Raw genomic sequence first — 8812 nt, 5'->3', positions numbered from 1 at the left:
CCACTTCCTCTTAGTTCCTTCAAACGTAGATCCTGGTACTGAAAGTCTCAGGTAAAGTATGGCAGGGCCCTGATGTCAAGCCCTTTCCTACCAAAGAACCCTTCCTTATTAAGCTAAAGGGGGATGGTGGGACAGAGAGACTGGGTTTCCAAAGGGGTTCTCCAACTTCTCCCAGGACGGTCTAAACTGAAATCCGGTTGTTGTTGTTGATGTGTTCAGTAAATGGTTGAAGTTTTTCCTCTGATAAGTGAACTAGTCCAGCTGCCATCAGCCACCCACAGAGTGCTGCTGCTGAACGCGTGGACACAATAACCACAAACTGTCCAACACCAAGCCAGCTGCGTCCATCTGCCTGCGTCTGCTGTGTGGCAGTGAGGTAACAGTTTCTGATAGACACTGAGAGACCTGCTCCTTTCCTTCTTTCCTTGATACTAACACGTTCACAGATTCACTCAGTCACCACCTGACTTCTGGAACTAGCCTGACCTTTGACCCACAGGTAGCCCAGCCTCACCTGTGCTCAACGCCATGTTGGGTCTCAAACCCGTCTGAAGTCTCCCGGTCTGGACGGAGGTCTGCGTGTTTCTCAGTCGCTGCTGAAACATGGTGACGTTTCACCTGCTGTGTGTTTGTGTTGTTAGACGCAGTGAATGTGTCGGCCTGCAGTTTCTCCTGATTCACCTTCATGTGTAAATGAGCAGATTCTGTGAATGAAGATACCTCCGCCCCAAAGGGCCAGAAGACAGCGTCCCAGAACAAAGCTCCTGTACCTCAATCTCGATCTGAAGTCTTGATTAAGCGGCTGCAGTAATCACCTCTCATCAGCACTAAAGAACACGCTTCTGTGTCAGCAGGGAGCTGTTTATGAAACGTAACCAGCATCATTATTAAGATACATTTTAAATCCTTTAGAGCAGAAGAAAACATCAACAGGTGTGACAGCTTCACATTTATTCATTCAGCTGACGTTTATCCAAAGAGACTACAGCTGCTGTATCTGACAGAGATCGCACGCCTCTGGAGCAACGAGGGTTAAGTGTCTCGCTCAGGGACACAGTGGAGGACGTGTCCAGTGGGGAATTGAACCCCGGTCTCACAGCAAAGGCGTGTGCGCCATCACCTCCCTGTGGCCAGTTAGCGTGAGGGGTCACTGCACATTTCTTAGTCAAATAAATGTTGGCGTGTGACGGTTCTTTGTCCTGCCAACCTTCTCTATGTGTCTATTTGTGTGAAGCATCATTCCATATTCCTGCCACTCCTTTGTCTCAGAAGAGCAGCTGTAGATCATCGTCACCCTGCTGCATGTTGTCACTGGACATATTTGAACTTTGGCTGCAGAGGACAAAACATCTGGTGGAGGAACTCATTCAGGGGGTCTGGCAGCTTTTACAGGTACATTTAGTCAGATTCCTTTTTTCTTCTATGTAGAGCGAATTAAACAGCTTTGGGCTGGAGGTGGACAGAATACTGAGCTTAAACCAGTTAGTTAAACCAGTTCAACTAAATGATGAAATGAGAGAGAGCATTAACAATGAAGTATGAAATCTATAAAATAGAAAGGTATACTGCTGGAGTCCAGATATCTAGAACATGCTTACACATTCTTCTTCTTAATTTACTATATTCTGTGTATTGTTCTGAGCCAACATTAATCCTCTCAGAGGTATTTATAGAGACGTTTTTCAGCTGAGATGCAGAAGAGTTTTGTGTTTTCTGATTGTTGAAGAAAAGTCTCAGGAGGAGAGAGTTCTGAACGAAGAGGGTTACAGTCAGTGTAATAACCTGATCTCTCAAAAACAGGTTTCACTCTGAAGAATGGAAGGTCTCTACATTAACAGCAGCTCACAGAACCAAAGCTACGATTACAGCAACACCACCACTGACTACCAGAAAAACAGCAACATAACCTCTGACAACTATATTGAAGTGGTGGTATACATAATCGTTGCTGTCGGCCTTCCTCTGACCCTGGTGGCCATCTATCTCTTTATTCTATGGTATGTACATTCTGACTGAGAGTTATTATTTCCTGTCTGTGTGGTGTGTGTCTGCTACAGTCTGTCTGTCTGTAAAGGATCTGGATCTGGTTTGGGGGCTAGGTGTCAGGGGGCTGGGACAAAGGCTTGGAATGATCTTTAACCTGACAGGAATAATTGACTCCAGAATTCAATGTCCATGAAGCTGACTGGACCCTAAACACATGCAGTTTCCATGTGTGGCTCCATTCCAGCCTTCTCTTAAACTGTTGAGCTTAATGACTCTATCAAGTTCTTTGCCTCCAGTTCTTATTTGTGCGATCCTCCCTGAAATGCTGATTCAAGGAGGAGAGAGGCTCACCTTGCAAACACAAACATGAGCCTCAAACTGCGACTCCAGTCTGGTGCGTCTGTCTGATAAATCCAGCGCATGTGTTGAGCCAGAACGCTTCATATCTGTGGCTGAAAAACTGCTGCAGAAGCTGCAGGAAATCTGGCCCTTAGTCTTGTTGCTGCACTGATTGGCCAGTGGGTCATATCTGAGATTTCTGTTGGATGAAAAAGTCAGAAATGGCTCTGACTGCAGCTGCTGGGCAGAGCAAGATGACAGATTTGGGAGGAGGTGGACTTCACAACATGTTTCCAACTGCTTCTTGACTTTTACCAATGTTTCCTGCAGGTGAGAAGTGAACATGTTGCTCCCATCTACGTCATCAACCTCTCATTACTGACATCCTTCAGTTCTGCTGCATGATCGTTCAGGTGGCACCAAATGTGGTTTGGATATAAAGATAATCTTCTCAGTTATTTACCTCTCTGCTCTGATTGCCAGTGTTTTCTTCATGGTCTGCATCTCCCTGGAAAGGTATCTATCTGTCTATCCAGTATGTGTGGAGCTCCTTCTGTGTCTGAACATTATATTAGTTTATAACTCTGAAGCTCCTCAAAGACTTTGTGTCCATCTTGTATTACAGGTATTTGGTCATCGCCCACCCACTGTGGTACCGCTGCAGACGACCATCAAGACCTCTGTGGTGGTCTGTGTCCTGGTCTGGGTCCTTTCTCCTGTCTCTGCCGTCTGTTTCTATTTCACTTATGTCAGATACACACTCGCTGCCTCCTCCTCCTCCTCCCTTCCCTCTGTTAATATTCTTCCTGGTTGGGACCCTCAAAGCCCTGTCTGCTTCCATCTCGGTCCCCTCTGATGAAAAACGACGAATTGTGGGAATTTTGGTTCTGGTGCTGCTTATTACACTCTGCTGTTCCTGCCCAGCATCATTTATTACCTGGTAGAAAACCATCACCGACCCTCTACTTCCTGTCTCTCATCTTCCTGAGGTTGAGTCCTCTTGCAGACTTGTTCCTGTATGTCTTCATGAGGAAAGGGTTCATAGACAAGCTTTTGGCCTCTGTGTTGCTGCAGAATGGACAGCAATGATATCAGCTGTCCATCAGTATGAATGATGACAACATTTCCACAGTCAGCTTCATGTAGGCAGAGAAAGAGGGAGAGAGAGAAAGGGGAGGAAACAGGAGGAGAAATGGAGGCCAATAGAAAGGATAGAGACGAGACAGATCCTGTCATCTACTGAGACCATTTCCAATAAGACACCTAACTGTAGAGAACAGGAAGCACTGTTTGGACTCTGCTGTGGGAGAAGTGGCTGCTGGGAAATGTTTTGGTCAACTTGCTCTGGTTCGCTGTGATGGCTTCAACACATGGAAATAAAATGTGTTTTATTAGTTTGGAGCTGGAAGTTGATGTCTGTCATTTTCTCCTTTAATCCCAGAAGCAAAGCAGATATTATTTTAGATGAACTGAGCTCATTCTAGCCGCCTCGCTGTCTTCTTCCTAAATCTTTATTTGGACTGTTGTTTGGATGTTTAACACAGGGAGAGCATCTCAACACGTCTTTAGCACTTTGTACTTTTTAAGTGTAATTTCTGCTGTTTTAGTGGTAGGCATGCTGCTGTTTAGGATGGGATTCAGAGCAGCTGTTTTGCAGCAGCTGTTGTGTTTTTGGTAATCTGGAGAAAATCTTAAACCACAGTTTATGTCAGTTTCTATGAAATTGTACATTTTCTGGAAATCCAATAAAAATCAGTTTGTAGACCAAACTGTGAATGTTTGTCTTTGAGCAACTCAGTGAATTAAAAGCTGACAAATGAAGGTTCAACAAAATCTCTGCTGGTTGACAAATCTCTGTTGTCTATATGAACATAAAGCCCAACCTGCTGTTACCAGGGAGGCATCCTGCACTTTCTGACCAAATGAGGTTTCCTCACAGCTCTTAAAGCTTTCAGACTTTTTTAGATAAGAAATGATAAAGTGTGACAGGGACAGTCACAACAGATCAGACAGAGAAACTCCCACCCCCTCCCTTATGGGCTCCTTCCAAAGCCACGCCCCCAAAACACGTGAACGCGCGCTGCCGACACCGCTGGAGGACGAGCAGAGTGTGACGAGCGGAGAGGAGCGCAGTGCAGCTGCTCACATCAAACTTTATCATGAAAATAAACAACTAACCCGGGTGTTAGTACTCACTGTCAAGCTAGCATGTTATTATTGGACAGGTTTTAAAAGACTAACTTTGTACCAAGCTGGTTTGCTAACTGTTAGCAACAGGAAGCTGTGCTAATGCCTCGTTCCAGACTGCTCGGAACTGTGAAATGTCTGAGTTGAAATCTTTGACTTCCTGCCTCAAAGCGTTCCAGGTGCACGGTGGCGCCGGAAGTGACGAAAAACACGGCTGGCTGTGACAAACTCTTTGTCAAGTGTGCACCCAGTTGCACCCTCAGCACTGCCCTTGGTGTTAATTGGTGTTAATATTATAATATTAGTACATTATTTCCCAGTGTGCTTGTCTCAGAGTTTCTCTGGTGTTTCCCCCGAAGCCCTTTGGGTGTCAAAATAAATGTAATCCATCACTATTGTTATTACTTTTTTATTATCGTTTACTGACTACAACAACTAACTGCAGCTCTGCTTCAGCCATCGGTTCATCTGAGTCATGTACATTGACCTGCTGTGTAATGTGGACACAGAAGTCCTGTTAGAGAACAACAAGCCCCTGTTCAGTAAAATATCTGATCATGTTGATGAATGTTCTTTCCAATTACACCAATCTTTCCTATTTAGGGTTCTAACAACTATATATTCCTTACCAGGCCAGAATCTGAGGACTGTGGACAACATCCAGACTACAGTGTTTCCATGCACCACACAAGGCTGATCTCAGGACAGAGTAACAGACAGTTCAGTCAGGCAGCAGACAGACAGTTTGTAGTGTGGCAGTGTGGAGCACTTGGTCACAGAGTCGTGATACTGAGTTGCTGTTTCTGGAAGATATGCAACTGTTGATCCACCAGGACAATACAGAGTTTAATCCTAGCAGGGTGGAAGATGTAATGTCACCAACTGACACAAATAATCCCCTCCACTGTGTGGATGAATACCTGTACTTTGTTTTTGTTTTATTCCCAGGAGGGTAGAGAAAATACAAATATATTTTTGCCTGTTCTGGATATTTTCATTCTTTTTGAAATAAAACATTGAAAATGATAAATGCCTTTTCTTTACACCTGCAGCATAAACAATCAAGCAACTACATTTATGTCTATGTCTCCTATAATAACATCCAAATGTGCTATAACACTTGTTTCTTGTTATTAAATACTACTAAAACTACAACCTTTATCACAAATAGATACTTCATTAATAAAATCATTAAAAATAAGAATATACAGGAAGAGACAAGGTCCAACCATGTTACTTTTTGTTGTACATTTTTCTGTATCTAGCAACACAGTTGGGGCAGGAACACCTGACTGAACCCCATGTTGACGGGGATCATCGGGTTCTCCTGGTTCTGCTTCTAGGCATCTCCTCAGTAGTGGACAACCGTCAGAGGAGGAGGAGGAGGAGGAGGAGGAGGAGGAGGAGGAGGATGGCACTCTGGAGGTCTGCGATGTAACTGTAGTCCTTCTCCACCTTCAGTGAGTACAAGCTCCACTTCCTGGACTTTGTTGTACACCTTGCTGCACCTGATAACACAGAAAGGAGGATCAGCTTAGTGAAAAGTTTGTAACACCTGAACACCTGACATTGTTCTCTTCCTGCTACTGTAGAGAGCAGTCGTGCTTTTCCTACTCTCCCCTCTGATCTTGGCTTGCTCCTATTTTCTGTCTACTTTGGTCGTGTGGAAGGTTTTACATCAGAACGGTGAACTGTTTCCTAACATCTCAGTCTGTGGAAGCGCAGAGGAGGATCGACACCATCGGGTCCAGTCTGGTGAGCTGCTGAGAGTAACCACAGGTCTGACAATGACATTAGAAGAAATATCTAAATCACTACATGAACTGGATGCACGTATGACGCTGAGGATGAGAGCGACTGAAGGACACTGATCCGGATAAATGTTACCGAATCAACCTAAATTGGATTAAAAATGATTGTCTTAGTGTCTCTTCCCTCCTCCACCCGAGCGCGAAAACAACTTGCAGCTGGCCTTCGTATCTTCTCCTGCGCACTGGTTTATCTCTCCTCTAGGACAAGGCCAATGAACTGAACTTTTTTTAACAACATAGTCAGTCTGAAGCCTCATACAAACACAGACTCATTATCTGACTCGCACCCCCCCCCACCTCTTTATTTCTCTTCCTCACGTCACCTCAAAAAATCCCACCATGTGACCGCATGTAATGTGTTGTCTTGTGTATTATCATGTATTGTATGCATGCACGTGCAGGGGGGGTGCTATGGGTGCTTGAGCACCTGCCCTTTGATGCCCAAAGTGCCCCTTTGTCAATGACAGATTTCATTAATTAATTCATTTTTAAATGTGTAAAGGTCCTTTTGTGAAGGCCTGCCGAATCAAAGTATTAGTAAAAATAATTTCTCAGTAAATAAAATGACCCACATGATGACCTTTCAGCAGCTCTGCCTGCAGGACTCCTGCGATCCCGCCGGTCAGAGGGGTTTACCTCAACGTGCTTGTTGTGGGTTGTTGGATGTATTTTACAAGAAAGACGCAAAGAGAGCAGCACAGTAGTTGCATATTGCTGCGTGTCGCCAGTAGAAGTAACTTTAGCTGCCGACTAACACTGTGCCCACAGCTAACGTTGCTTCTACACACAGATAAACAAAAGTTGCTCTGTTCACTTCATTCTTGCTGTTTGAGGGAGAAAAGTTTCACGGGCGTCGTGAGGTCTGGTATTTTTTATATAATTTGACTAAAAACCTTTCACTTCAACTAGGATTATTACAGTAACTTCATTAAAAACGTAGTGTGCCTTAAAATAATTATAACAACTTTGGTAAAACTGTTTTATTACTTATCAGCCCTTAAAACGATCATTTAAATCAGAACAGTATTTGAATAGATAGCAAACCTATTATATGAACTAAATAACTGGAAATACAGTAATAATGTCAGTGTCAATATAAAATAAATAATATTCCTGACATTGAAGAAGAAATGGTCCTATTAGATTTCAGAAAAAGGTATGAAATGTTAATGTGAAGGTAAATGCTGCTCTGTCATGGTTATTATGGGCCGACAGAAAGAACACACATATTTTTAGATTTATGATTAGACATATAGTCAATCAAAATCCAATATATATCTCAGATTCACAATGTAATATATAAAATCATTATCACAATATTGCCCACACACACACACACACAAACACACACACACACACACACACACACACACACACACACACCTGTCTATAGATTTGTCTCTCTTACTGCTGTCTTGGCTAACCTAGTCATTTCTCCCAGTACTGTTTCCTTCCCAGATTATTTCCCACACTTTTGTTAACCTGGAATCTTATTTCCTCTCCCTGCAGCTCTGTGAGCGTCTCCCTCTTATTTTCAGCCTTGGCAGCGGCTGCAGCTACAGCAGATCAGTCATAGTGACTCTGTCCTAAATACTGTCAGCAATCTTTACATCTCGTCATGGTCACATATTTGTTTCATCAGCTTCTATATCTTCTATGTTTGTTATAATATCTCTAGTCACAGATCACCTCCAGTAGTATCAGCAGCAACCAAAGCAGCAGCAGCAACATCCCCAGCAACCCCTCAACAGCAACTGTTCCCTGTAAGTTATGTCAGCCCACCGTGTTTTAAAGCTGGATCTGGGAATTCCCTGTGTTTCTTTTTCAAAACTGTGTCACAGCATTTGTTGATGTATCGATACATTATGTGTTTAAATTCTTCATATTTCTGTGATATTATATTATAGTTTGCTGTTCGTTAGTAAAATAAGCCGCTCTGCTGCCAGCAGGCTTGTTTGAGATTGGTCAAATCAGCAAACACCTCATCTTTAATGTGCTCATTGCTACATGAGACAAACCTGGCTTGGCTACAGAGTTGACCGCCACCTTTGTGTGACCACTTATCATGATTACTGGTGTTAGTGAAGCCAGATAACAGAAAGCCTTTGGTTCTGTTCTGCTGTTACTTTATATATGTATTTATACTATGTATTCTTTAAATATAATATACTTACTTTCTTCTTGCCTAACAGGGGATATTGATCTTCTACGTTGTTCTTCTTGGTGCGACAGGCTTCTATGAGATGGTGGTCTGGTCTGCGTTTCTGATGCGGGCTCCTGAATTTGCTGGGGCACTACAAGAAAAGTAAGAGTCAGAGTAAAGGTCACGACAAAAGCTTTTAAAAAAAATTTAGGACAGATTTTAGGACAAATCTCTCCAATACAAATTATCATTGCAGTTAAGTACGAGTTTAATTAATCCTTAAGTGTGACCCATCAGCCCCTGTGGCAAGAACAAGTGGCAGCGTTCTGCTACTAAATTAAGTGAA

The sequence above is a fragment of the Micropterus salmoides genome, unplaced genomic scaffold (assembly GCF_014851395.1).
Source record: "Micropterus salmoides isolate LMB-PRFRI ecotype aquatic unplaced genomic scaffold, ASM1485139v1 Ms_hic_scaffold_2, whole genome shotgun sequence".
NCBI classification, from domain to species: Eukaryota; Metazoa; Chordata; class Actinopteri; order Centrarchiformes; family Centrarchidae; genus Micropterus; species Micropterus salmoides.
The sequence above is the reverse complement of the archived record's forward strand: the minus strand, read 5'-3'. Positions refer to the sequence as shown.